We start from the raw sequence: 27,174 nt of genomic DNA on the forward strand, positions 1-27,174 counted from the left end.
ACTAACCCCAATAAATTATGTACGTCTCCGCTTGTCAAAGCTGCTCTGAAGGCCAATTTCCAAAGCATTTCTGACAGCCGGGGCTTTTAAGCAATCAGAATTACCCAGAGCCAAGCTGTTTGCTTCAAAAAGTGAAGGAGCATCTGAGCTTTACAGCATGAAAGCCTCCGATTCCCAGGCTGCCTCCGCTGTAGTTTCAAAGTAAATTCCCAGCCAGAAAGCCCTGGATCTCATGCGCTGGGAAGACGTGCTTACCACATCGTAACAGTGCCTCATGGTCCTAGCCAACAGAGGCTTGGCTCAAAGACGGAAGTATGGAGAACCCAGTGATCCAAAACCAGGGACATCCAGAAGTTCTGGACACCCAGGACAAGGGGTTTGTGAGTTTCAACCCTCAACAAAGTTCTGCAATGATGGGCAGCACTGGCCAGTGGGGTCATGAGAGTCAGGTTCTTCTTCCTGTCTTCCACTGACTTGCTGCTGAACTCTGAGAAAATCCCTTAGGGCCAGATTTTCTCAAGTGCTGAGCACTTAATGTAAGTACCTTCCTGGGGAGAAAAATACCAGGTACTAAAGGGCTCTTTCCATAAAGCCGAACAAGAAAAAGTGTCTGGAAGGTTAAAGCCATACAAATTCAAATTAAGAAAGAAGGCACATAGTGAAAGGTGACCAGGACAGTTAGCACAGGAAGTGGTTGATTCTCTCCAGATGTCTTCAGATCCAGGCTGGTTGCCTTTCGGGAAGGTATGCTTTAGCCACACACAAGCTCTTGGGCTCATTGCATGGGTAACTGGACACCAGTGCTCACTACACTTTAAAAAAAATAAATAAATAAAAATGAGGCCATTAGCCTCTCTCTGCTTCAGTCTCCCCACCTTTAAACCTGGCTAGTGATACTTGACCTGGCTTTCAGACCCATGAATGGAATGAGCCATATACTCTCATTACTGTCCGATTCCCGCATCACCACATTGACTGGCCGAAGAGGAATGTTGGCCCTGTATAAATGAGGGTTGACCTAAATCTTGGTCACAAAAGAAACCCAAGCCAAAGATTAATTTACAACAAAGCAATCAATTGTTTCAATTGACAGAGCTACCCCGGCCGGGCCTGAGCTTCAGAGCGGCCTTGTCAATAGGACAGGATTAAATTAAGCAACAACAGTAGCAGTTCTCACAGGGATGAAGTCTGAAGTGGCGTTTCTCCCCGTGCGGCATCCGCCCTCTTGCTGCATTAGGCAGACTGAGCGCCCAGTTCTTTGCCGGGAGTCGTGGGCTGTCCTTGAGGTTACAAGCGTGCTCTGGGTGTGTATAGAGGTCACTTGTAAGTTGCCGGCAGATGGTCCTGCAGAACCCAGGACCTACAAAACTTCTCGTTGCACGCTGCAAGTGGATTCCTTTGTGTAGCTCTTTACATCGGCGCGGGACAGTTTGCACCAGTGCACAAGGGGGATAAACGCTACCCTTCTGGTAGCAGTTTACACTCCCCCTGCGATGGCGCAAGTAACTAGGCAGGGTCCAGGAAAATGGAGAATCAGGCCCCAAAACTATCACCAGTAGAAATGGCCATAGGCCCAACCCCAGACCTAGACACTTCCAACCTTTAGGGAAGCTTAGCGTTCAGAGCCAATCACTGAGGAGCAGACCCGTTTCTCCTCACTCCTGAGCTAAAGGAGAGCAGCTAGCGATCTATTCCATGACTGTGGGAAACCATAGATGGTGAGACTAGACAACACAATCAGGGCTCCAGGGAGCACCTCGGGGTCTGTCTGTGTCCAGCAGCCTCAAATAATTGCTTTTATTGCCAAGTCCTATCTCCCCTGCCACAAAAGGACTGTACAACCAGTGGCTACTTGGCCAAGCTGACTGGGCTTGGGATCCACGTCTAGGTAATATACCCTTGCAGAACTTGATTCACCCTGGGTCCATAGTATTTTTGAGACAGGTGAACAAAGTTAGTTTTCCCTCCATCACTGATTGTAAAAGGGTAGTTGACATTCTGTGCCTGGACCAGTATGTTGTCCTTGCACTCTTGCAATGCTGAGCTAGATAAATATTCATTGTTCAATCTGAATAATAAATCTTGCATAGGTACATAACTCCTGGAAAGCTACAGAACAAAGCGTTTCTATGCACATGCCTAAGCTAAGCATGCAACACTGATTGATTATTTGTATTCTGGTTGTGCCTAGAAACCTTAACCCAGAAGAGGACCTAGACATATCGAGTGATTAGAACCCAGATATCCTGAGTCCCAGCCCACTACCTTAACTGCTAAGCTGTCTTTGCTCTGAACATTTAAGCAGCTTGCCCAAACCCACCTGTGTGAGCACACAGATTGGGTAATTACACAGGTAACTATCCCTGCACACATATGCACAAACACCTGGTTCTCGCATTCAAACCCACATTTTGATGCACAAATGCAACCGTTCTAGGTTCATCAGAACTTTGCAGGCCTGTTTAGGGACCTGTAGTTAAGGGGGGCAGCCTTCCTTATACATTCCGTGACTATACAGGAACCACTTCTTCCCCCACCAAAATGCAGCCACTTCTGGAGAGAATAAGGAGCTTGATCTTGGCATTGAACCAAATTAACTTTTTGTTCTATTAGTTAATCATACTAACAAGTGTGGGTTTGGTTTTAACACTAGGAATGCGCAAGCTAGAACATGCTTAAGGGCTAAGGGCCTTGACACTGAGGAGCGAGGGACCCACATATGCAAAGTTCTCTGCTCCAGGAAGCAGAAGTACTCTCTGCTTGGAGAAGCAGGTGCAGAGTCCTCCTCCCCCAGTGAAACCCAGACACTCAGAAGAGACAGGGTGGTGATCTAGGAAGAAGAGATTCCCCCCAGACTCCCACCAATTATCTTGTATGTCAATTGCCCTTGCTAAGCATGGGCAGGGCCACAATACAGAGGACAGGGGAGGGAAGGGATGTGCCCAGGATCCCTGAAATCCCTTATCTAGCGATCTCTAAAGCATCCCCATGCGGCTCGCCCTTTGATTAAAGACCCATTCAGCAGCCAACCATTCTGTGGGTTTCCTTTTGAGGACTGAGTGACCCGAAGCCCATCTCACTGGCTCAGACTGCAAATGCAACAAGCCAGAACATTTCTGCACAATGCAAGGAGGGCTGGGCGGGGCAAGACGAGATACCCTGCTCAGCTGGTCCCAGCTTCTGTGACATCAGCCACGAAACCACGAGGGAAATATCCCAGCCCTGGAATGAGGCCCAACAGCAAAGGTCAGCAGAGCCTGGAGCACCCAGAAAGCTGCTTTCCTTTTAAAATAAAATAAATTTCCCTCCTGTTCTCTCTCCCTTTTTCATGTAACTTTTGATCATATGATCTGAATGAGCTGAAGGCAAAAATATCACAGCAGATAACAAAGAGGTGCAAATAATGAGAGGACAAGAGCTCCCCTGAATCCCCCTCCTGATCTCAAATGAGCTGCTACAAGGAGCCAGAGAGGATCCAAGGAGTGTGATGGAAATGGGGCAGGAAAGGAGTGATTCCCACCCCTCCCCACAAGACACACACACACACACACACACCCTGACCCCTCTCCTCTTGCGCCAAAAAGAGGATACAATCTTGAGTCTGAAAAGGCAAAATTGGAAAGTGACTTTCCGCCCCCTACCCCCAGCTCTAAAATGACCAATGTGCTTCAGACCCCTAGCTGATTTCCTCTGTTCAGACTCTGCAAATGGTCCAGATTACCTGGCTGTTACCCGCCGCTCTCCCCATCCATTCCCCCAGATTCCTGCAGTTCTGGGAAGCTGAACGAGGACGAAAGCAGCACTGGGTGGGAGGATGGGGAGAGAGGACTTGGGAAGTCTAACATACTCAGTGGATGAATAATTCAGCTGCTAACAGCTTTACTGGTGCATCCTCCAGGCCTGGGGACTCTTCCCCTTCAGCTAGGTTATTCTTTTGTATAACTGTATCTTACATCTAGATGGCAACTTACATCCCAAAGCACTTAAACAAGAATCACACCCCCACTGGAATGCACCCACCTCTGGGGGGGGGGGGGCGGCAGTTGCACAGCACATAACACGCTAATGGGGATGTGGGAGAGCAGGTATTTTGGATAGGGATACAGAGGCAAACCCCCACTCTCACAAAAAGTGCCACTGGATGCAGACGCATGGCAGAGCTGCAAATGCCCAAGTCCCCATGCAGACCGAACCTCGCCTCTGAAAGCTGGCACAGAGTCATTTAGATACCGAAGCCAGCAATTCCACTGAGCCAGGGGGCCAGATCCTCAGCTGGTGCAAGTCAGCCTAGCTCCATAGGTATTTCACTCCTGCTGCAAAGCACTCAGCTATCCCCTGCATACAGCAAGGCCTAAATATCTGGTCTCAGGGGCAAGTCTGAGCTGCACAATTAAGATGGGGGGAATCCTAGTTCAAAGGCAATGGAATATTGCAGCAGCGGCTCTAGCCCTGGGGCACCCATCCCACCCAGAAGCATAAGAAAAGAAAATCAGAGTTAAATCAACAGATCCCCTTTCTTTGTGCTCTGCACCTATCCCAGCACTTGCCAAAATGATACAGGAGCAGCTGTTCAAGGGTAATTCTGCTCATTCCACCAGGGGATCCACACGGGCAGCTGTATGTGACAGCCCATGAGTCACTACACAGGACTGAGCAGCTAAAGCAAAAGATAGGCTCCCCTTCCTGTTCATCATTTCAAAATACAGCATCCATGTTTGTACAGCGCCTAGCACAACAGAGCCCTGATTTGTTTGAAGCCTCTAGGAACAACGGCCATGTTAGTGTTACATCCGCAGATCTGGAATATCGTGTCCCCCCCCCCCCCTCCCAGATTTTCAGTTACAAAAAACAAAAAAACGAAACCCACAGAGCTGCAAACACACAGAAAGCGCGTGCTGGTGCATTTCCCCTTCTCCGTTTCCACTCAGCTCCGCTGCAGCTGAGCTATTTGGACAGCGAGAGAGCCTGAGATTTATTCACGGAAGCCAGAGGAAAGCAAAGCACAACTCCAGCCTCTCCACGCCAGACGAGCGCTTGATCAGCGCATAATGAGCCCATCTCGATGGCTCGTTCTATTTCAAATGAGACATTCCCCCCCCCCCCCCACTCCCGGCTCCAAAGGCTGGATCCGAAATCTGGCAAAAGGCACGATAACTAATCAGATGATGTGTGCATATCCGGGTTCCTTGGCCGTAAATCCCCAGCTCTGGTTATCGCTCAGCCAGAGTCAAACCCACTTAACGAACATCAGGAATTTCACAAGTGGATATTAATGCTGCTGGCCAGTTCTGGTCTGCCTGCTTCATCTATCCTGCTCGGAAAGAACTGCCAAGTCCACTTACCCCGCTCTGAGCGCCTGGGCTGGCTTTCTGTAACTTGATCATCAATGGAAGCATTCGGAGAGCGGCTCAGCTTAATGTTATTGAGCCGTTAATTAGCATTTGTTAGTGTCATCTCCTCGCCTGGGAAGCGGAGGAAAGGTGCCATGTGGGAATGGTACCTTAGGCTGGGTCTGTGCTAGGGAGGGTTGGACCCTTCATTCCCAGTGGGTGCAGTTCCCCTAGTGTAGGCTGTAGTGTGGGCAAGATTTAGGATTTTAACACGTGGTCATCTAACCTGAGGCCACCTGAGTCCTGCCAACACCATAGTCTCCATAACGGCTACCACCACAGGGGTGGTCTTGGAGATCGGACACGTCCGACTGCAAAAATACCCAGTGCTTCTCAGCAGTCGTTGCACTGAGAGCACAGCGCGTGCCAGGAACCACGCTGCAGTTCCTGGGCACAGCAGTGGGCGAATGGTGCTGGGCTGGGAGATGGCATCATCCCACGAAGGGAGATGGAAGCACTGGGTTAGGGAGTTTTTCCACGTCTCTCTTTCAATGCTCGGCAAAACGGCCCACTTTAGTGTCTCCAGCGCACAGCTGGGTGGCCCTTCCTGCGGACAATGCCATCAATGAGGAGTTGGAAAAGTGCCTGGGAAGCGCTAAGAGGTGTTCAAGGAATGGTTCAGGTCCGTCTTTGGATGGAGGGGGCCGCGCATCCATATTACTGCTGCGTCACCCGCTCTGTTACACAGGGAAGCTGCTGTAAGGGTGGGACCTTGTTTGCAAGCTGCCTTGTGCTGCAGACAGAATTATACCTGAAACTTGTGTCTTGGCCATAGGACAGCAAGAGGTGGGGGGTTGGGGGGCGGGGCAGAAGCAGCAGCGTCTAGTGCACGGAACACACCGCTAGGAATACACTAACCCTGGTTTTAGCTTTGCCTGTGACTCACTGTAGAAACTTAGACAACTCCCAGCCCTTCTCTGCCTCAGTTTCCCCAAATGAAGAGAAAAATAGTGACCCACGTCACAGCAGGGTTTTTAGCTAGGGTTTGTGTGTCCAACCCATTAAGGTTCTGAGCACCCGCAAGCTGAGGGACTGAGTCCATCTTTACACAGTTCTGTGCAGCAGAGCCCTGTTTACATGCTAAGGGTCAGATCCTCAGCTGTCATAAACAGGCATAACCACCTTGCCTCCAGTGGGTCTCTGGTAGTTTCCACCAGCTGAGGAACTGGCCCTAACTGTCCATTATTCTATATAGCCCTGACATCCTGCCTGCATCTTGTCCTCTATAACGCACCTAGGCTCTCACTGGTGTCATCCCGATGTATTCAGACCCGTTTTTACGTGGCATCATTTCTCACTAAGCTTGATTGCAATGGCCTTGAACACAGGATGCTTTAAATAAACCACTGTGTTGCATTAAGTGCTGGTGGTTTACAGCTGTCGCTCTAGAGGGTTCGTACTTCCCAGCCTGATTCATAGGCCCCTTATGTGACTGACTTCCCTGCTTGCATCTGACTGCCCAGCTCCTCTAAAGCGGTCTCTGCCAGCTGCCTACAATCAATGGTTTCCGTAGCCGGCGTTTTGTCTGATAGCTGGAGGACCAGGAGCTGGAACTCACTCAGAGCCGGTGACTCACTCAGGCCCGTCACTTAAGGTCTGTCTGCACCGGAAGCAGAGGTGTGGCTGCAGCCCACAGACATATCCAGGCGAGCTTGAGTAACAATAGCATGAAGCCATGGCAGCCTGGGCTGTACAACCCACCCGGGGCCCTGGGTATGTACCCTAGGCTAGCTCATGCTGCCTCAACTGCTCTTGTTGCTGGAGCTGGCTAGACCACAGCTAGCTTGGGCATGTCTCCACATGGTGCAAGCACACATTTGAATGCAGCATAGACAGGACAACAGCCTCTGTGTTCCCCACCCCTTCACACACACACACACACACACACACACACACCCCTCTTACACAGGAATATCATACTAAACCCAGGGCCTCCCAGTAGTTCACAGCTGTCACATGCCACCCCCTGTGCCTGTGGCCACTGGGAACTTCACAACGACAGTGAGGGTAGAACCCAGACCTTCCTGTTCCAAAAGCCCTGCCCTCTGTGACGGAGAATCTCCATTAGCTGTTCACCGTACAGGACCTATGTCACACAGTTCCATCCAATACAGGGCAGTGGTGCTTATGTACATTAACCAGTCTGTTATAGCCCTCACCTACCTCCCAGGAGTGATAAGCGATCTCTCTTTAGTCATCTGTAAAATAGGATAACCGTCCCTCCTAACACACCACTACCTCGCATGAAGCACTTGGAGATCCCCAGCTGAAAGCTGTCATCTCAGTACAGAGTATTATTACATTGTCCATTCTGGATTCAAGGGAGCCCCCACCTTACTTCTACATCACCAACAAATGGTGCAATTGTAGCCCACTCACTGCGGCGCTCTGTCACCCTCTAGCGGAGGCCAGGGCTGCAGATACAGAGCCTGCTACAGCCCTGGCTAGCAGAGTCGGGTCTTTTGGCTAAGGCAATAGAGGCTCCTGCTTTTCGGACCAGAGCTCCTGGGTTCAATTGTCTCTGCCAGTGAGATCCACCCAGAGACATGGTGTTATGCAATCAAGTTAATCTGGCCCTACAATGCTCAGTGCTCACTGAAATCAATTGATGGTGTGGCCTCTCAGCATCTCTGGCCAACACGGATTGATTTCCAGGGTCCTCGGGGCCACGTTTTTAAGGATTCAGCATCCATAAGAGCTCTCCTCCCATTTAGGCACCTAAAGAAAGACCAGATTTCAAAGACAGCTTAGCTGCCCAGCAGCTGGCGTCGTGACACCGACAGCCGGATTTTCACAAGAGCTCAGCACCCAGCATCCTAAGCTCTTGTGAAAAATCTGATCACTTATGTTGGTGCTGGGCTCTTTTGAAAACTTCGCTCCACCTGCGTAATCTTTTCCATAAAGGGCAGTGAGACGTGGACCGGGTGAGCGGCTCTGTCCTGGCTGCAGTGTGGTTGTTTCTCTCATGGATAGCTTTATCCGGTGAGTGGGACAAAGAGGGAACAATGTTAACAGATCTGCACCTTCCATTTGCTCAGCTTTCCGTAGTCACGATGTGCTATGCAAACCCACCAGGGTATCAATAAGTCAGACGCTGGTGGCGGGAATTACGGCAGATCTTGGGCAGCGAGGCTTCCAATGCAAGGGAGTGGCCAATGCTTTGCACTTAGACAGTAGCTGTGGCTTGTCCCGGCTACGTCAGATTCAAAGATGAGATCCACTCCCAATGCAGCACAAGCACTTCAGAGCCAGGGGAAACGGTCCGGCCACAGTATCCTTGCGCTTAAGCAATGGAGCTAGACATCAACTTGCCAGACCAAATTCCACCTTCAGTTTAAATCAAGTACACTCCTTACAGGGCAATTTCAAGGGCACTTTCATCCAAGCTCTCAAAGCCCAAAGGCACTTTGAAGTCAACAAGGGTGCAGACGTGCAATTTGAGCAGAATTTGGCTTGCTCCCTGTATCTTACAAACAGACTCAGGGCACATTCCCACTCCCATGTTGCTGCTGGAAAATATTTTAACTTCTGCAACAGAGGCTGAATTCATGCCGAACACCCCCCCGAGCTGGCTATAGGGGTCTTCATTAAAGTGGGGTTCTGCTCTGAAAAGCAGCTATGTTACAAATGCCTTCTTCCCTGCAAGACTTACAAACATCAGCGGTTACTTTCTTTTTCCTCCTGTTTAGCCAGCTGAGCCAACGCAGCTGTAGGAGAGGGAAGCGGATTCTGCTCCGGCTCATGCAGCAGCACCAAAATTGTGGGCAGAGTTTGCATTGCCGAACCACGGTCTACCCTGCGTTGGAGCTGTCTAGACAGGCCCATGGAATCATTTGTGAAGGGACCGCTCAGGGTAACAAAATTAAGTCTATTCAAGACTGCAGGCTGGGAGCTTGCTGCTTTATTTAAACTGTATCACAACAAAGCAGGGGGAACTAAATCAGGAAGTAAGGGAAGGGTGGAATATAGCTCTCCCCTATAATACTCCAGGTATCCCAGTTAACCCTATTGTGACCACTTGGCTACAGAATCTTTTACCTATGATAATTCTGCATGAGTAATAAAATATATCACCTCTCTCTCCACCCCCACTCCCAGCTTGAATCCCAGATTTTAGGGTGAATTTTCAGGGCTGGCAATTAGGGGGGAAATGTGTTTTTAGCCATCAATTCAGCAAATGTGGCATGAAACACTTGAAGCCTGTAGTGCCTTGTCTGCCGAGGTTTCAGTCAAACTATTCTTGAAGGGACCAACCTGCTCCCAACAAAGGTTTTTCCGTGCGATTTCAAGCAGACTGTACTGCCTGTCCCCACGGGCCACCACTAACAGTTAAACTTCAATTCCAGAGTCTTTATTGCCAGCCCTGATGTACCAATCAGAAGACACCTGGCAGAGTTATTCAGACCTCAGCTGGAGTTGGCAGTTCTAGCAGCAAGAGGCCATCCACTTTTGACGTGTAAAGAGAGCCAATTTGGTCTGGCAATCGTTGAGGGCATGTCTATGCTACAGAGACCGCACTGGCACAGATATGTTGGCATAGACAACAAATATCGCACCCCCCGCACCGTCTGACTTCATGGAGCAGAAGCCACATTGCAACTACTGTGCTGCCAAAAAGTCTCTGGGATACCAACCACAGAGCTCCCAGTAGAGGCAGTGAGAATTGTGGGGCCAGATCCTGGTCTCATTTAAGTCAGTGGAAGCTCGGCAGTGAATGGGAGCAGGATTGAGCCCCTTTGAAAAGCTTGGGCCAGTTCCTCACCTGATGGAAATTAATGGGGCTCTGTTGACTTCACTAGAGGCATGTCAGTGTACAGCAGCTGGCCCTTAAGGTGTATAAAGTAACACCCATATTGAAGCCACATTGTTTGCCTGTTGTCATAAATATAAAGGGAAGGGTAAACACCTTTAAAATCCCTCCTGGCCAGAGGAAAAACCCTTTCACCTGTAAAGGGTTAAGAAGCTAGGATAACCTCACTGGCACCTGACCACAATGACCAATGAGGAGACACGATACTTTCAAAGCTGGATGGGGGGGAGAAACAAAGGCTCTGTCTGTGTGATGCTTTTGCCAGGAACAGAACAGGAATGGAGTCTTAGAACTTAGTAAGCAATCTAGCTAGAGATGTGTTAGATTCTGTTTTGTTTAAATGGCTGATAAAATAAGCTGTGCTGAATGGAAAGGATATTCCTGTTTTTGTGTCTTTTTGTAACTTAAGGTTTTGCCTAGAGGGATTCTCTATGTTTTGAATCTGATTACCCTGTAAGGTATTTACCATCTTGATTTTACAGAGATGATTCTTTTACTTTTTTTTCTTCAATTAAAATTCTTCTTTTAAGAACCTGATTGCTTTTTCATTGTTCTTAAGATCCAAGGGTTTGGGCCTGTGTTCACCTATGCAAATTGGTGAGGATTTTTATCAAGCCTTCCCCAGGAAAGGGGGTGTAGGGTTTGGGGAGGATTTTGGGGGGGGAAAGAAGTTTCCAAGCGGGCTCTTTCCCTATTATATATTTGTTAGATGCTTGGTGTTGGCAGCAATAAAGTCCAAGGGCAAAAGGTAAAATAATTTGTACCTTGGGGAAGTTTTAACCTAAGCTGGTAAAAATAAGCTTAGGGGGCTTTCATGCAGGTCCCCACATCTGTACCCTAGAGTTCAGAGTGGGGAAGGAATCTTGACACCTGACAAGTGAAATGGGCACAAACAGAGCCTTCAAATTAGAGGGGTAGAAATTCAGCAAGGAACCAGAAGTGGTTAGAGGTCCTCATTGCAGAACAGTTAAGCTAAATCCTTCCACAACACCATAAACCAAATGGCCCTCCTAGTGCTTTCAAGGATTAGATCATATCCAAAGGGAAAACAGGGGCAACTGTGTGATTGCAGCACACTTTGATCACAGGATTTCACAACACCAGGGCAGTTCTTTGCATGCTACATGCCAGCTCTAGGAGGGGACAAACTCTTACTCTGAATGCTGCAACAACATTGATTTCTATGCAGTTACTGCATAGTTCTGCTCCATGTGACTGGGAGCAGAATTTGGGCTGGGGTTCCCAAACAGTTATGATTTAGGTCACCATAACAGCTCTGCAATACAAAGGTGAGTTTATTGGAGCTGTATTGTAACACCATCACATCACACGGATGTGTCCCCCGCCCCATGATTTCAGAGGGACGTAGAGGCATTCATTCAGCTTCACCAGCCTGTGCAAGGTAGGAAGGAAAATATCACACCCAAATTACAGATGGGTAAACTGAGGCACAGAGATTGAAATTATTTGCCCAACTCAATGGCTATTAGCCAGAATGGGCAGGGATGGTGTTCCTAGCCCGTTTGCCACAAGCTGGGAATGAGTGACAGGAAATGGATCACTTGATGATTCCCTGTTCTGTTCATTCCCTCTGGGGAAACCTGGCACTGGCCACTGTCGGAAGACAGGATACTGGGCTAGATGGACCATTGGTCTGACCCAGTATGGCCGTTCTTATGTAACTTCACCCACCAAAGTCACCTGTTAAGCTGGAAATAGAACCCAGGAGTTCTGCCTCCTAGTACCCTGCTCTAACCACTAATCCACACCTTTACAGAGCTGGAGAGCAGAACCTAGAATTCCTGCCTCCCAGGCAGGGGCACCATTTCAGAAAAATTTGGGGCAGCAGGGAACGGGGGGGCAAAGCTGCGTCAGCATATAGAAAATGTTAGGTTAATAGGTTATCTCCTGCGACATCGGGGGAGGCAAAGGAGTGGCGCATATACACCTGTCAGAAGTCTGGGGAGACTTGACACTTAGCAAATTATGCCCCTGCTCCCAGTCCCCCGCTTTAACCCCTAAACTGCAGTTCCTCCTCCCTACTGGAAAGAGGCGCTGCCAATGAAGTGATTAAAATCCACTCATCCTAAATAGCATGGACTCCCCAGTGCGAAAGCTCAACAAGGAGAGATCCTCCCTTTGTTCCGTTGCTGTGGCTGTTGTGAGTTTAAACCAGCATCAAGACCCTTTTGGGTCTTGCTAACCCTTTGGAGAGCGAGGACCATCTTATTAAAGCATAATATTCCAATTACCTTGCACTAGTTTTCCCCCACTTGAGAAGCTATTATGGGGGACTTTGCTTTGGCTGTAGATTTTGCTGCCAAGCCTGCGTTAAGTACAGCAGAAGCGGGGCGGCCGAAGAATTAGTCAAGAAATGGCTTAAACAAAGTGGAAACCTAAAGAATTCAGGTTTAAGTAGCCCAGTATTTGTTTGCCTAAGCTAGAAATGTAGCCCCAGGGCTATGAGCAAGTTCTTGTAGAAAAACACAGACCCTGTACTTAAACAACAAAAAAATTAATTAAAATCTGGCCCCAATTCAATGATGTCTGGATTAACTAGCATGGCCAGTTCCATGAGCTCTTACGCAATGGTGACCCAATTAAAAGAGAGCTAATATCTACCTCCACTGGATGCGGTCCAGCTAATGGCCACATCTTCTGAATGCTCATTTTTTAAAAGGAAAGCGGAGCGCTACTGAGTAGAAATCTCTGAACCGTACTGTTCATAATAAATAAAGTTCATAAATAATAAACAACATTCCAAAGGGAAGTAGCAGCCTTCATTTAGGTCCTTATAAAACTATTCTTGCCCCACACACACACACACACGTGGGGCCTGACCCAAAGCCCATTGAAGTCAATAGAAAGATCAGGCCATCTGAATATATGTAACTGCAGGCAAGTTCTCCCTCTCTTGTTCTTTGGAAAAAAGAGCCAGTTTTAATCCCTTGCTTTCATGGATTGTATCGCACCAAAAAGGAACATTGAAGAGGACTGGGAGAACGTATCAGCCAGAGATCAGAGGATTTCACAGAGCAACAGGCAGAAAAGCAAAGCAGGGTTTCTGATTTGAACCAGCTGATTGTACTAATAAACAATCCCAATGTATGGGAGTTGGAAGAAGTAGGTCTTCATTTCTGCGTGTACAAATGCAATGAAAACTTTACATTAATTTTTGATAACCACTCGCTCACTGGGGCAGCTCAGGCCTAGAATGACAGAACTGCCCAACTTTCATCTCATCAGAAATCGTCAGCCGCAAACGGGGGCCCAGGATCTTGCCACATGCACATCGCCCCCACCCCATGTGCAAGTCCCAGGATATCACTGTATTATTAACGGACTACCCCCCTTCCACACACCCCTTTTCTAACCAGCCATCATTGGCAAGGCAGTTTCAGTGGAGCATATCCTGATGTCCCCAGAGAGGCTTCTTGCTAGGCCGTGATGTGTAATGCATGTGCTTGTAAAGTCCTTACATTTCAGAGAGGCGACACCCTTATTGCTACAAGAAGACAACGGGGGGGGGGGGGGGGGGGGGAAAGAGACTGACAGAGCCAAGCAGCAACAGCAAGATTAAGGGGCCAGCACAAAATTAGCGGAAGAATACTCAGGGTGGGAGAAGAGGAGAGGGGTATTTTATGGTGGTTTATGATTAGGTGAAGCTGTTTTCAGCACATCGATTTTCTTCCACCTCCTTCAAATATTCAGGAGGCCGAAAGACAATCAGGCAAGCAACGCAAAAGTTGAAAAGCACATTTTTCCCCCAGGTATTTTGTGACAATATTTCTGGGCCTCAGCTGACAGAGGAACTGTCAGCCAATAGCCCCATGCACTTTCCAGTCTGATATTGACAAGAGGCCATGCAAGGCTTAATTTGTGGCAGGGCTTGCCAGGGCTGAGCCCCAGCACTTCTGGGCTTGCTGTATCAGTTATCAAAGTAGAAAAATTGCTGGAGCCCTGGCATCTCGTTGATTACAAATTAAGCATTGAGGCCATGGAAAGTGGTCAGGGAAGGGGATTGGGACTGCAAGAATCAGCATCGTGGGGGTTGGGGGTGGGAGGGAGGGATTTTGTTTTGAGTGTAAACTTCTATTTCACTTCCCTCTCTGCTTTTTGTATCTCTAGATCTAACACCATAGTATCTGAGCCTCTCACAATCATTTATCCTGACAGCAGCCTGTGAGGTAGGGAAGGCTATTATCCCTATTGTACAGATGGGGAACTGAGGCACAGAGAGACTTGCCCAAGGGCACATGATGCAGGAAATTGAAGCTGGGTCTACAAAGTCCCAGGCTAGCACACTAACCATGGAACCAACCCTTCCTCCCTTAGAGCATGCTAGGAAGCAGGAAAGCTGCCCAAACTGAGGAGAGCCGGGGACAACCTGCCTTCAGAAGCAGCTTGTGCTGGCCATTGTGGGAGACAGTTTCTGACCTGGGATGACCTATGGTTCCTGTGATTTACCCCTCACTCCCCTCAGAGAGCTCCCACCCCAGGGCCAAACTCACTGGTGAAATGGCTCGGATAGCTGAATAAAGGAGAAGTGTGAGGTATTCCTGGCAGAAGAAAAGGAGCACTGCATCTTGGAGCATGTTGTTTTGGAACTGCAGCTGGGATTGATGGGGGGGGGGATCCCCTCCTCACCCTCTCCCCTTCAGTCCTGAGCTGCACTGCAAGGCAGGGGTGAGCCTTTTCCCAGGCCAATGCCTCCTTTCCCCCAGAGCAGCAGGAACTTCCACAAGGAAGGTGCCCTCGACTCAGGCTCTCCCTGGTAGTTGAAGGAAACGAGATGCTGTAGGAGGAATGGAGAAGTGAGATGAGCTCTTGATCGAACTGCTGGTATTTCCCTGAGCTCCTGGAGGCATTCAACGGATCGGACGGTCTCTCCTCACCCACAGGCTGTGCCTAGGGCAACCAGCCAGCACATGGGACCTCCTCCGCTTCTCTCCTCCAGCCCAGCCTTGTATTGTTCCCTCTTCAAACCCAGAGCCAAAGATCAGCCAGCAACAAGGATGACTCATCCCTGAGCCTCCTAAGTGCAGACACAAGCAAAATGATGGTGGTGGTTTTTGGAGACAAAAGCGCCCTGCTAGGGATGAGCTGAGCCCAGCAAACTTATGACACTTAAAATACATTACAATAGAAAAGTGGGGAGATGGGGGGGAGAGACCAGGTACCAATCTTTGGGCTGTCAGGTACCAATCAGATTTCCTTTTCAAAAGAAATCCCAGCTCTGCTGTTACAACAGCTGTGACTAGAGAGCCCCGGAAAGAAACACCCACGGGGACGCGTTTGTACCCAGGACACAGGCAAGGCGCGGATCACCAGCACCTCTGGCTTATTGGAAACGTAAAGGCTGTTGGGAAGCTAGGCTCATGCCCCTGCTCTTCACAGACAACCGAGATAACACCTGGCCTTCTCACACTCCATTGACAACCGAAATTTCCCACTGGCCTAACAGGGGCAGCTGCAATTTCCTCTGCGATGGCAACACGCCCCTATGCCCTTCTGCTGTGGGTGGGAGCCCGGAGGGCTCGAGCCCAGGGCAGCAATGCCAAGCAGACGCCAGGGAGGAGACAGCCTGACCAGTAACTACACATGCCTGGATCTACTGGACCGGTCCACACAGAGTCACAGTCCGCGGCTCTCGCATTTGCAATATCTTCCCCGGCCTCCCTTCTTATTCGCTCCTGCAGAGAGCCCTGGGAAACGCATCCCCTCCCCTAACCGCTGTGCTAGGATCCCAGCCTCCGCTAGACCGACATGAGTTAGCGGGGGGACTGAGTGTGCAAGCCAAGAAGCAAGCAAGCGGGGCGGGGGGGTGTTAGCAGTTAGTAAAAGCCAGACTGATTTCCAGTCCCGGAGCCACGCTCTGGGGAAGGTGGTGGGGCTAATTACCAGGCAGGATTAGCCAACCAGACCTGCAAGGCGGGGGCGGGGGCGGGGGGGGGAGAGAAACAGTCCCCAGCACAACTGGGGGCGCTGCGGATGCAAACTACTAACGATGCAAATTAGTTGAGGAAAGAGTGAAATTGAAACAGCCAAGCAGCCTCGGAAAGCACATTGAATCCGGCTCACCCCGCCAGCGTCCGCACCGGTTTCAATCGCCTCCTCCTTAGTTCCTTTCCTTTGCTTTCCCTGGCTGCCCGGGCAAGCATCTTTCTCCACGTTAGGCTCGATTTAATCCTTGTTGAAAGTCTTTCTGCTGAACCTTAGATTGCCGCAGTCTGCCTCCCCCCCCTTAAAACTGTTATCGGGGTTCAAACAATACCTCAATCTTGATGCAGATGCCACATTAAAAGCACAAGGGGGAGAAGGAACAGAACCCAGCCTGCTGCGGAAGATACATCTTGACTTAAGGTCTTACGTGCCTGTTCCTTTGCCGTATCTCTCTCTGCCCCTGTGGTATTGGGGTGCGGTTATATTTATGGCAGGAGAGGGAAGGGTTCCCCACCACCACCCCCGTCCCATCCCCTTCCTGTTCAAACCTGCAATCCCAATGAGGCGTTGCAATCCATCAGCAGGACCCTTCATCGCCTAGCCAAAGCCCCTGGCTGTGCTGATGGCTTCATTAGCATGTCCTCGAACAAGCAAAGCCCCCAATTCAGAGGTAAACCGTCTTCCCACTCCTGCGCCCCCTCCATCGAAATAGTAATAAGGATCGGATAGCTCAATGGGACCTAGGCTCCCCCATACACACACCCTGTTAATTACAGCCCTGCAGGTCAGATGCTTTCCAAGAGGGGGCATTTTTGGTCTTGAAGAGAAGGAGATCGGTCCTCGGGATTGCTCCTTAAAAGCCACTTTTGGCTCATGGCGAGAAGCCCCGTCCGGCCTGACTGGAACCCACACCGCACAGAAATCGCACCGACGGGGATCAAAGGGTGTGGGGGGAGGAGAAATTGAAGAACTTACCCCTCCGCACCCGGGCAAAGTTGGGCGAAATCCGAATCCTCTCGGCGCTTTCCAAGCCCCTGGCTTCCCGGAGCAGCCTCGCAAGGAGCTGTCCACGGATCCTAAGGTGCTGAAGCCTCTGGCTGCCTTCCCACCCTCCCCCGGCCTTTTGCCCAGCGGCTCGACCGATGGCAGGTTTCACTCGTCTCCTTCCCCGAGCCTTACAGCGGAGCGCGCGTCTGCCCAGCACCCAGGGCAGCCCGGAGAGCGGTGGCTAATTTCTTTGGCTTGTTTTACCTGGGCACGGCCAGTTCCCCACTCCAGCAACAGTAATCTCCGAGCCCTTCCCCGGGGCTGCAACGGAGACCCGGCTTCCTCCACTCTACGCCTCGATAGCAAGGAATAATGCAGACTCGGGCCTGGTTTTGTGGGGGTGCCAATCCCCCCCTACACACGCACACCCCCCCTTGGACAAGCCGGTTTAGGTACACACGGCTCACCCAGAGGAGCTGCCCACTTGCATGGTGCTGAAAGAGATTCCCAAGCCAGGCCAGCCAGATGGGGAGTTGGAAGGGGGGTGGGTGGGAGGGGGCTCTGTTATCCACCCCAGATCTTGCTGAAAGAAAGCTGTATTCCAGGGGCAATGAGATGAACCCGCTTCCGCCAGCGCGCGTCATCCAATTGCTTTATGAATTTAAAAGAAACCCTTTAAATTTGACGCATAAGGCAGCGGAACTGCCGCTGGGGAGCGGGGGAAGAGAAAAGGGGAGCTGTTGGCTGGCGTCCGGGGGTGGGGGGGTGGGGAAGGAGAATCCTGGCTGACCGTCAGCGGTTGATTTAAAACCTCAAAAAAGGTCCTCCAGGAAGAACGAGAGAGATCAGCTGCGAGGGAACGGTGCGGGCATCCTCCCGCCCCCCAGCACTGGAAAAAAAAAAAAAAAGAGCGAGAGAGAGATGTAGGAGATGAGCCAGAGGAAGGGAGCGGCAGTCACGCTAAACTAAATTCAGTCGGATAACATCTGCTGAGCAGCACACAGAGCAGCCAGCGAGAGCGAGCGAGCGAGCCTTGGAAGTTTTGCAGTGCGAGCTGCGGGGAAGCCCAAGGCTCTGATTGCGGCCAGCCTTTTAAACCACTAGTGCACCTTGGCGGTGGGCAGCGAGAGGATCGTGTGCGCAAATGCACTTCACAGCCCTCCTGCACCCACCCACAAAGCCCGACGCACACCCCCCTCCGCGCACAAACCCGGACACACCTCACACCGAACGGCCCCTCGGCCTCCCCACGCACCGGGCAGCGAAGGCAGGGATTCCACCAGAAATCCTCCTTCCCCTCCGCCCACCCCACTCGGGCCCCTTTTCGGCTCGGGCTGTCAAAACAACGCACCCCCCGCGCCAGCTCGGCGACTGGAGGCTAGCTGGCCATGCTAGGACTCCCTGTTTAGAACTAACCCCCCCCCCACCCCCTTCTCTAAGCCCCAGGAAGGAGGGGATTGATAGATAACCTCGTCCCTTAACATTTCTAGGGCATCTTTTCACCCCTTTAATACAAGAACGGTCTGGTTAAAATCAAGGCACGGTGCGGTCTCTAAGGAGGTTGGGTACCTGGCAGTAGGTGTTTGATAGACAGATCAGTGCCTGGGGGCAACAACTAATTTTCCGAGAGTATTTTTACAGTAAGTATGACAGTGGTTACAACGCTCAGGCTCCTTGGGGTCTAGGCATGCCTCTGCCACGGTTCAAAATGAAGAGTGTTAAGAAAGCCCCTCCCCATGCCTCAATTTCCCCACCTGTAAAATAGGGATAATTGTATCGACTACCGCTCAGGAGTGCGGCAAAACTTAAGCAATCGCTCTTTACAGAGAGCACTTTGAGATCCTCAAATGAAAGGCATTATTATAGGAGGACACTCTTTGGGGCAAGGACTGTCTCAGAGAGAGTGTAAGTAAATCACACACACACACACGCACAAGAGGGTTCTGATCTCTGGGTCTGGGTCCCCCCAGCAGTGCAAATAATATTTTCGTTTCCTGCACATAGTCAGCACAGCACGTGGGTTGAATAGTGTCTTGTTTTGCTAATAAACCAACTCATTGGCAGACACTAGTGGCTCTGAAGAAGTCGTTGCGGTCTATCAATTCATTAATCCAGAGGGGGCAGGAAAGAGGCCCCTAGTAATAACCATTGACACAGCAACTGCTTTAATCCATCATGGTAATGACTGGTCGCTAATCGGTCACTAGAGGGCTTCTGAAATGTGCCTTTCACTCTATAGCATGGTGCTCGGAGACCACTGAAAGCTGTAACGGGAGTGTGTACCAAAGTGTCTCTTTAAGCCACCTAAAGCAAAAGGAGTCAAGAACACAATAGAAACCACGGGCTAGATCCTCAGCGAGTATGACTGCTCCATGGACAGCTGTTTACTCCAGTGAGGATCTGGCCCTGCATTGGGAGTCACTAATTTGATTTGCTTCCCTGCCTCACCCTTTAACGGGTGAAATTAAATATAAACCAACTCTTAAAATGAAAGTTTAGAGCTTGGTTTTCACCTACAAAGGTAATCAGGACTTTCTGAAGTGCACTTCTCAGGCCTGCCTGAAATAATGTATCTAGGTGTACAGCAGGGAGCTTGAGCACATACCAAGATATCTTATGCCCCAATGTAGGGTTAAGTAAGATCCTTAATAAATAATACCACCACCAAGCTCTTATATAACCATTTTTCATCTATAGATCTCAAAACATCAAAGACCCCTTAGGCCAACTCTCATTCATTTACACCAGTGTAAATCCAGACTAACTCTACTGAAGGCAGTGAAGTTACTCCAAATCTACACTGGCATACCTGGATCAGAATCTGGCCCTTTGGGGGTGGATTGTTGGGTTTGTTTTTTTTAAGAATTGAACATCTCATGATGGAAAGTATAGTGGGCCATTTCAAATGTTATTCTGAGATGGGGAGGGGGGGGAAGAATCTAAAGAGAATAAAATATCTCCAGACATTTTAAATAGCATACTGCTCCCAGCAACAGCCTTGTTCACCTGAATACAACCTGCAGTCACTATGCTCCAGCATCCCTGGTCCCAGAGGCTACAAGGAGCCACTCTTACTTTGCTCCTCTCAACAATGGCCAGGCTTCTACTTCTACAGATCCCATTGATCGCTAACAGCTGCAGGATCAAACCTCTCAGCCTGAGTGCTATTGGAATCTAGGGCACCCTCTCCAAAGGCAGGGAGACTGCATGGGACCAGTGTCCTACCTCATAGCCTGCACAGTATAGGCTGCACCCTGCCCCTTCTGCAACGGGTATGGAGAGGTCAGGCTCCCATAGGGCTGATGGTGACAAGTCTGGTCTGAATGACGCCCTCCCACCTGCAGCAGCTTAAGGATATAATATAGCCCTTGGGGCTCCTCTGAACTCAACCACTCCCATGAGAAGACCCTCCCTTGGAAAGATCTGCATCAGGAGGGGCTACTTAAAACAACCATCATCCCAGTGCAAGGCATTTGGTGAGGGTCAGCGACTGACTGTGGGGATGGGATGATCCTAGAGACACAAGCAAGCCATTCAGCACCCTGCATCAAGGTCTTTATTGCTGTCAGAGGAGCATCCCTAGAAGACAATGAAAGCCTGGGACGTCAGCCAATCAGGCTGTGGGAATTGCCTCATGCATCTGAGAAGAATACAGAACACGTGCACCCAACAGTGTCTCTGTTGAGAAGGCAATGTCACCACATGAGCTTAGTCATGACTGCGAGGAACACAGAGAAGCAGCCCTCTCCTCCCCTGACCCTTACAAATCCAGAATATGGGGTGCCCTGAGCCAAGCCTCAGCCGGAGCTGCGTGGAATGGCAAGTTTATGGCTGGATTGGGACATTAGGCAGCCCTGAGCAATGGGGTGGTTACAAAAAGGGAGCTAAGAGGCTAAGGAAATGACAGAATAAGCTGTACTCCCCACCCTCAGAAAGATCTGTAGGAAGTGCTGGGACTGACACAGTTTCTCCCGTTTTCTCCTTATCCCTGGGGGATTAAGCTCAAGATATTCTGGGCAAGACTCTACCTACTCCCCATCCCCATTGCACGAGGGCAGGAATCAGGAATAGAGCCCCGCCGACTCCTGCATGCCTGGAATCAAGGTTGTGGCAGCCCAAAGTAGACGTTTTTCCTCCTCCAGGTGAGAGTCCAACTCCCGTAGCAAAAGCCACCACCAGAGCTTGCAAATCCCTCACTAATGTGATCTTGGAGCCCCACCCACCGCAGGCAAGGGTCCTGGCCCTCCACTGCAGGAAGTGAACAGTTCTTGTTTATTTAAAAAACCATTGAAATGACGACTGTCCCTTACCATCAGTTTAAATAAGTGGCTACTAGAAAACACCACTGATTTTAAAGTAGATTGACAGCCCTGGAGGGCCGTAATTCTCTGTAAAATGTGTATGGCCCAGACAGCCCTACTTTTCCCCCATGCCTGTGACCAGATACCCTGCCCCTAGGAGGGGCTTTATCTTTGTGTATTTATTAACGGGAGCTTTTTCTATAATGCTGATCATACTATCAGATCAGCTCACAAGCAAGCATGGCTTTAACCTCACGTCAACCCTACCAGGCAGGGAAGGAGGAGCTATTCTAAATGTCAGTGAGTTATTCACTGTGTCTGTTCCCATTCAGTCACTGGCATCTTGGCTGGAAGCTGCCAACAGGGACCAGGTCTGGTGGTGGTTTTCACAACACCAACCAGGGACTGGATGGAGTCCCACCAAACTCAGCTCCCACAGGCCAGTGAACAGCCAGCGATGGCACAAGTGTCAGTTTTCCTTGGCGGCAAGTAAATTCACAACAATGAGCAACAGGTGAAAAGTCTCCATATCCCATTGCAAATCCTTTGGTTCTAGTCCCTGTGTAATAAGGACAATTGAATAGAGGAAAACAAACTAAAGATCTTTGGTTTGAAAGAGGACAATGTCTTCATTAGACACACATGTGCGTGCAATCAACCATAAGATAAGGGTGAGATGCAAGAATCCCTGGGTAAAGACTAGATCATGTTTGTCCCGTCTGACTTTAATCTATGAATCTGCTCAGCTAGTGACACATTCTTCTCCCCCAGTTACCATATGGTGAAGAGTTCCTAGCTGACTGTTGGCTCTAACACTGCTTGGGGACTCAGTGGGGACAATACAAATACCCCGAGTAAGTTCATGCTTGGGATAATGAACATGCCTAGACACTAGAGTGGTGGATCAATTGGTCCAGCCCCAGTCTGAGACCACAGCCAAGGGGCAGCTGGAATCAGTGGAGGGAATGGAAAGCTTGGAGTCAGGAGACCTGGATTCTATTCCTAGCTGTCAACCTTGGGCCAGGCCTCAAGTGATTGGCCCAACTCCCATTCAAGTCTTTCCAGAGGGAGTTGGGTAAAGCTCTTAGTTTCTCTGTGCCTCATTCAGTCGGGGAAAACAGCACTTACATGCTTGACTCAAGAGCTTTGAGAGCTACAGATACAGGCGCATGGTAAAAGGAAAGTAATTTTATCTTTTCTCTAGTAGGCTAAAGCAAGATAAGCCAATATCATAGTCAAACATAACATCATGACCACAAACAGGTATAAGGAACAGTTTTCGCCACAAATAGCATCATGCAACCAACCTTATCTACTACATGGGCAGTGGAGAACCACCTTCCTCTTAAGCATCAGATACCCAACGATCTGCTTCTGGCAGTGGGTGAAGCAATGTATCATTGGATACAGTGGGACAAATAGTTGGTTCCTACATTTAATTCCACAGGCAACCATGACAGAGAAAGAACCAATTCCAAAGCAAGGGATTGTGGTGGAAGCTTTAAGTTTTCTCCTCTCCTTTCCCACTGTGCCTGTCTCTCGATCATCCTCCCTCCCACTCCAAAAATCCCAAACAGCGGATTTGATTCATTCTGCACCCATGCCATACTTTTCAAAAGGGGCCACTGATTCTGGCTTCTCACCTTGAATCAGAGGTGCTAAGCCACCATCACTCCAGCTGAAGTCAGAGCTTCAAGTGCCCAGCCAAAAAAACCTCAGACCACAGGGGCCTCAAACTAGGGACCCAGAAACAGAGTTACTCAGATTTATGCAACCACATTTTCCAAACCATCCTATGACACCATCACTTCCTGATTTTCTCCAAGACTCACAAACAGCACATCCCCCTTCAGAACAGCTGTGACTTCTCCTCTTTCTGTGCACTCTGACAGCCTGGAGTCAACCATCCTCAACATGGGTGTTACAAGCGAAATGTCAAAATACAATTGACATTTAAAAACCTGGCTCGTCCCAACTCCCAGCACACATTGTGCCATTCAGTGGCATAACATCTCCCGGCGGAAGCAGAGAGGCCTAAACGTGACAGTCAAGGAGGGAAGTACATTTGATTCCGAGTGCGGTGAGTAGCGGGGAAAAGACAAGTTTCTACTGCAGTAAAATAAAGGTATACGTTGTTTCATTAGGACTGAGTGAAGCACAGTTTGAGTGGGGATGTTTTTAAGATAACATTTTTCCTCCGCCGCAGACTGCTCATCTTCAAAGCTGTTGGGAGCACACAGAAAGAGTTTATCAAATAATGCAAAAATGATTGCTGAATGGGGCTGCGGAGATCCGATTCTTCAGACGGCTGATCATATTAAAAAGAAAAAAAAAAAGGATAAAACACTCCGTGAATTCAGTCCCATCAGCAAATGGCTTGCCGTATGCAGTATGAAATACAATATTCATCATCCGCAAAGATCGATACGGCTTCATTGGAGTCAAATGACAGGAATTCAAACAGATCAACTGCTCGCCCATCTTGGGAGGCAGGGCACTAAGCCACTAGAGAACAACCTCCCCTGTTGTGGGGTTTGCAATCCAGGGGACAGCTTGTGTAAATGCGAATAGCGCCACACACCCTGCTGGTTTTCACCAGCTTGGGAGCTGGCCCTGTAGGGTCATGGCTCTGCCATACTTACTCGCAGTGGGGGTCATTCACCCCTGTGAAAATGGCAAACACCAGGCCTATGCAACACAAACTGGAGGGACTCAAGTGCCGGCCTTCTGAAAAGGTTGGGGAAATTCCACCAGCCAAGCAGCTCCTTACTCCACCGGTAGTCCAACTGATTGCAAATGGGGCTAATCCCAGAGCAAGGTACCACTCCCAGCAAGCAGCCATGGCCATAAAGTGCCCCTCTTCACGGATCTCTGCGTGGATGTGCACCTGCAGCCAATGCAAAGCCCCATTGACGAGGCCCAGGTGCTACTTAATCCTTCATTCCAGTGGGGCATGGCACAAGGATCCACCCACAGCGAGTGTAGTGCAGGATTAGGGCCTGTATAAACTGTATCACCTTCACCAAAGCCTTAGATCAGCAGAGCGTGGGGACCAACTTCTACCCAATTTAAAAAAAAAAAAAAAATCGGTAGGTACAAATATTATCCAGCCTCAAAGTGCCTGGCTCCTCTCCAGCCCCGAAGGTCATTTTGTCCACTGGCTCGTATCATTTCAGCATAAGCACACAGAGGTGCCATCCGCAAATTTTCTTTAATAAAAGGAAACCACATCATATGGCCTGGTCTCTCCTCCTCTGTTCTGCAGAAACAGTTCAATGATTTATGCCAAAGCCATCGCCTCATACCCCTCTTTGTGTCAGTCAAAAAAAGTCTGAAACGCACAAACACGGGCTTTTTCCTATGGGTTCCCTTTGAATTGTGTTTGATTGGATTTGGTACATAGCGAATTCCCTGCTGGTAAGAATAGGGGAGGGGGCTAGGAGAGGAGACAAATCTAATTCAAACCGAAATATTAATAGAACTATAACGAGGCATAATATCCACACAATTAAAGCCATAAAGGGTCCTGGCAAGAACATGCGTTCACATATATTTCAGGAGGGAGGGGGCATTGCTTTTTAAAGAGCATCCCCCTTGTGAGGAAATAGAACAAAGACTAGAAATCTTCTTGCTCGAGTTGCCGCAAGATCAGACAGAGGAACGAGGTGTTTTGTTCAGTTCAAGGCTCCTGTTCTGTGCCAGTGACTCAGTGGAAGTCAAAGGGCCAATTTCTAAAAGGGGGGGAAGAAGTGAAGACCAAAAGATAAACACAATGCCATTTTTGTTCAGCTGTTTTAGAGAAGAGCACGCTAGATCCTCAGCTGGAGCAAAGCAGGGAAGCTACATCAAAAGAAGAGATGGGCACATTAAAAAAAAGTTTCTGCTAAAAATCTTGGGTGAGAGACTCAGCTCAGTCTTGTGTCACAGCTCTGTCAGCTTCAATACAGTTACACCGGCTGATGTCTAAGGACCAGATATTCAGCCAGTGTAAATCAGCATCTCTTCATTTGAGCCCATGGGCCTGATCCCCAACTGGTGTAAACCAGCGTTGGTCAATGGAGTCGACAGAGCTACATAGAAATACTCCAGCCGAATATCCGGTCTAGCACGTTGAAATCAAATCAGCCACTTGCAAAATCCAGCATTTCTGTGTTTTGCAATGAAAGCCTAGATTTAAGTTACCAAGGGATGTGGGGGTGGGGTGGCCAGGAGGGAGAACAGATCTGCCAAAACATTAAATAAATATAAAAAATAAAAACAGGCACAAAAAAAACCAATCTCCAATTTCTTTCTGCAAGAAAAAAAATAACTCCTACACACAAACAGCACATGAATGTGGGGAATAGATATGGATATTTCAGTGAATAAGATGGCTCTCTTATTGGATCAACATTCACACATCTAGCCCATGCTTCCCCAGAACAGAAAGAACAACATGATGCTGCATGTCAGACCATTTTTGGATAGATAGAGATAAAAAACCTCGTATGTTGCCTCATGACTCAACCAGCTCTCTATGGAAAGTGTTGCATTTTAAGCATCCGGGATCATGTGAAGGAATCAGTAATGAAAAGAGGGATGCCTGTTCTTTGTCTGACACCTCCTCCTCTGGAGTCAGTGATAATCACTGAAGAAAGCAGTGTCGACTATCTGCCAGGTTTGCGTGGGGGGGGGGGGCGCGTTCAGAGAGCTCTTGGGAGTCCTTCTCCCCCACGCCCGCATTACTTTGCAAAGGCTGGGATGCTACCCAGAATCTTTGGCGTGTGCAGAGCAGGGAATTCTTTTGTGGACTGAGGCGCCGTCTAGTGCTCAGATGCATCCTGCTTGGCTGGCTGGATTAGCTGAGTTTGCATCTAGGCTGCAGCAGGGCCAGCCTGAGAGCCTCCCTGCGCACAGACGCCTGCTGAAATCCACAGCTGCCGGGCACAGGCAAAAGTTTGCTCCCATCAGATGAAAAGTGCATGGAAGAGGAGAAAAAAAGAATGAGGAGAATAGACTGCAAATGCAACAGCATCTTTGCATGGAATGATACAACATCCCTACACAGAATCATGCACTCACATTACACACAGGTAGGTGTGTGTACACACGCTCATGCAAGTGTGCAGACCTACAGATGTTTGCAAACTCACACAACCTGTGTGCTGTAGAAGAGGAGCCTGGTCTATGACAAGGGGCCTAGATGCTACATTAATACAAATAATAAATAACTTGTGGGCAAGTTCACAAATATACCTGATCATTGTAAAGTCTTATTGAAAGAGTCCCCTAGCACAGTGCTTCTCAAGCTATCTGATGTGGGGGACCGGCAAATTTTTTTCCCCCCAATGTGCGCGCAGACCGGCAGCGGATGGCTCGCGGACCGGCACCAGTCTGCAGACCACCACTTTGAGTACTGCTGCCCTAGAACTTCTGCTCCAGGAGGTCCTAGACAGCAGAGGGAAGGAAAGAGAATGTGCCTGTCTAAGTTTAAAGCTGTGTGTTGTCCTTGAATGAAGACGTGAACATCCACAATCAATCAGGGAACTGTGGTAACGGGTACCCTCCTGCAACTGGGGCTTGAGACTTGAATGACTCAAGCAGTTGGGCTTTAAACCTTCCCCTTGCCAAACTCTCCCACTGGCAGGAATTGCTCGGGCAGACATTCAGCTTAAAATTTTCCCTTTGGTCATTGTCATCCTCTAAAACACGTACCCCTTTGCCACATTATGAAAAAAAGGAGTGGAGAATCTATTCTGGAGTT

General features: G+C 49.3%; 1 protein-coding gene across 9 annotated transcripts in view; it reads right to left on the reverse strand.

The window, feature by feature from the left end:
• The window catches only part of GRM4 (glutamate metabotropic receptor 4), a 253,189-nt gene that overhangs the window by 193,639 nt on the left and 32,376 nt on the right, over positions 1–27,174 (reverse strand). The window contains exon 1 of one of the 9 annotated variants that reach the window (XM_048826569.2): positions 17,119–18,221. The exons of 1 other annotated variant lie outside the window; for it this stretch is intronic. The gene's annotated coding sequence lies outside the window, so the exon portion shown is untranslated. Of the gene's footprint in view, positions 1–16,691; positions 16,826–16,905; positions 16,927–17,118; positions 18,222–27,174 lie in introns of those variants that run through there. 7 more of the 9 variants (XM_048826570.2, XM_075121890.1, XM_048826564.2 and 4 more) reach the window with 7 other exon arrangements.

Source organism: Caretta caretta, chromosome 21 (genome assembly GCF_965140235.1).
Source record: "Caretta caretta isolate rCarCar2 chromosome 21, rCarCar1.hap1, whole genome shotgun sequence".
Classification (NCBI taxonomy): Eukaryota; Metazoa; Chordata; order Testudines; family Cheloniidae; genus Caretta; species Caretta caretta.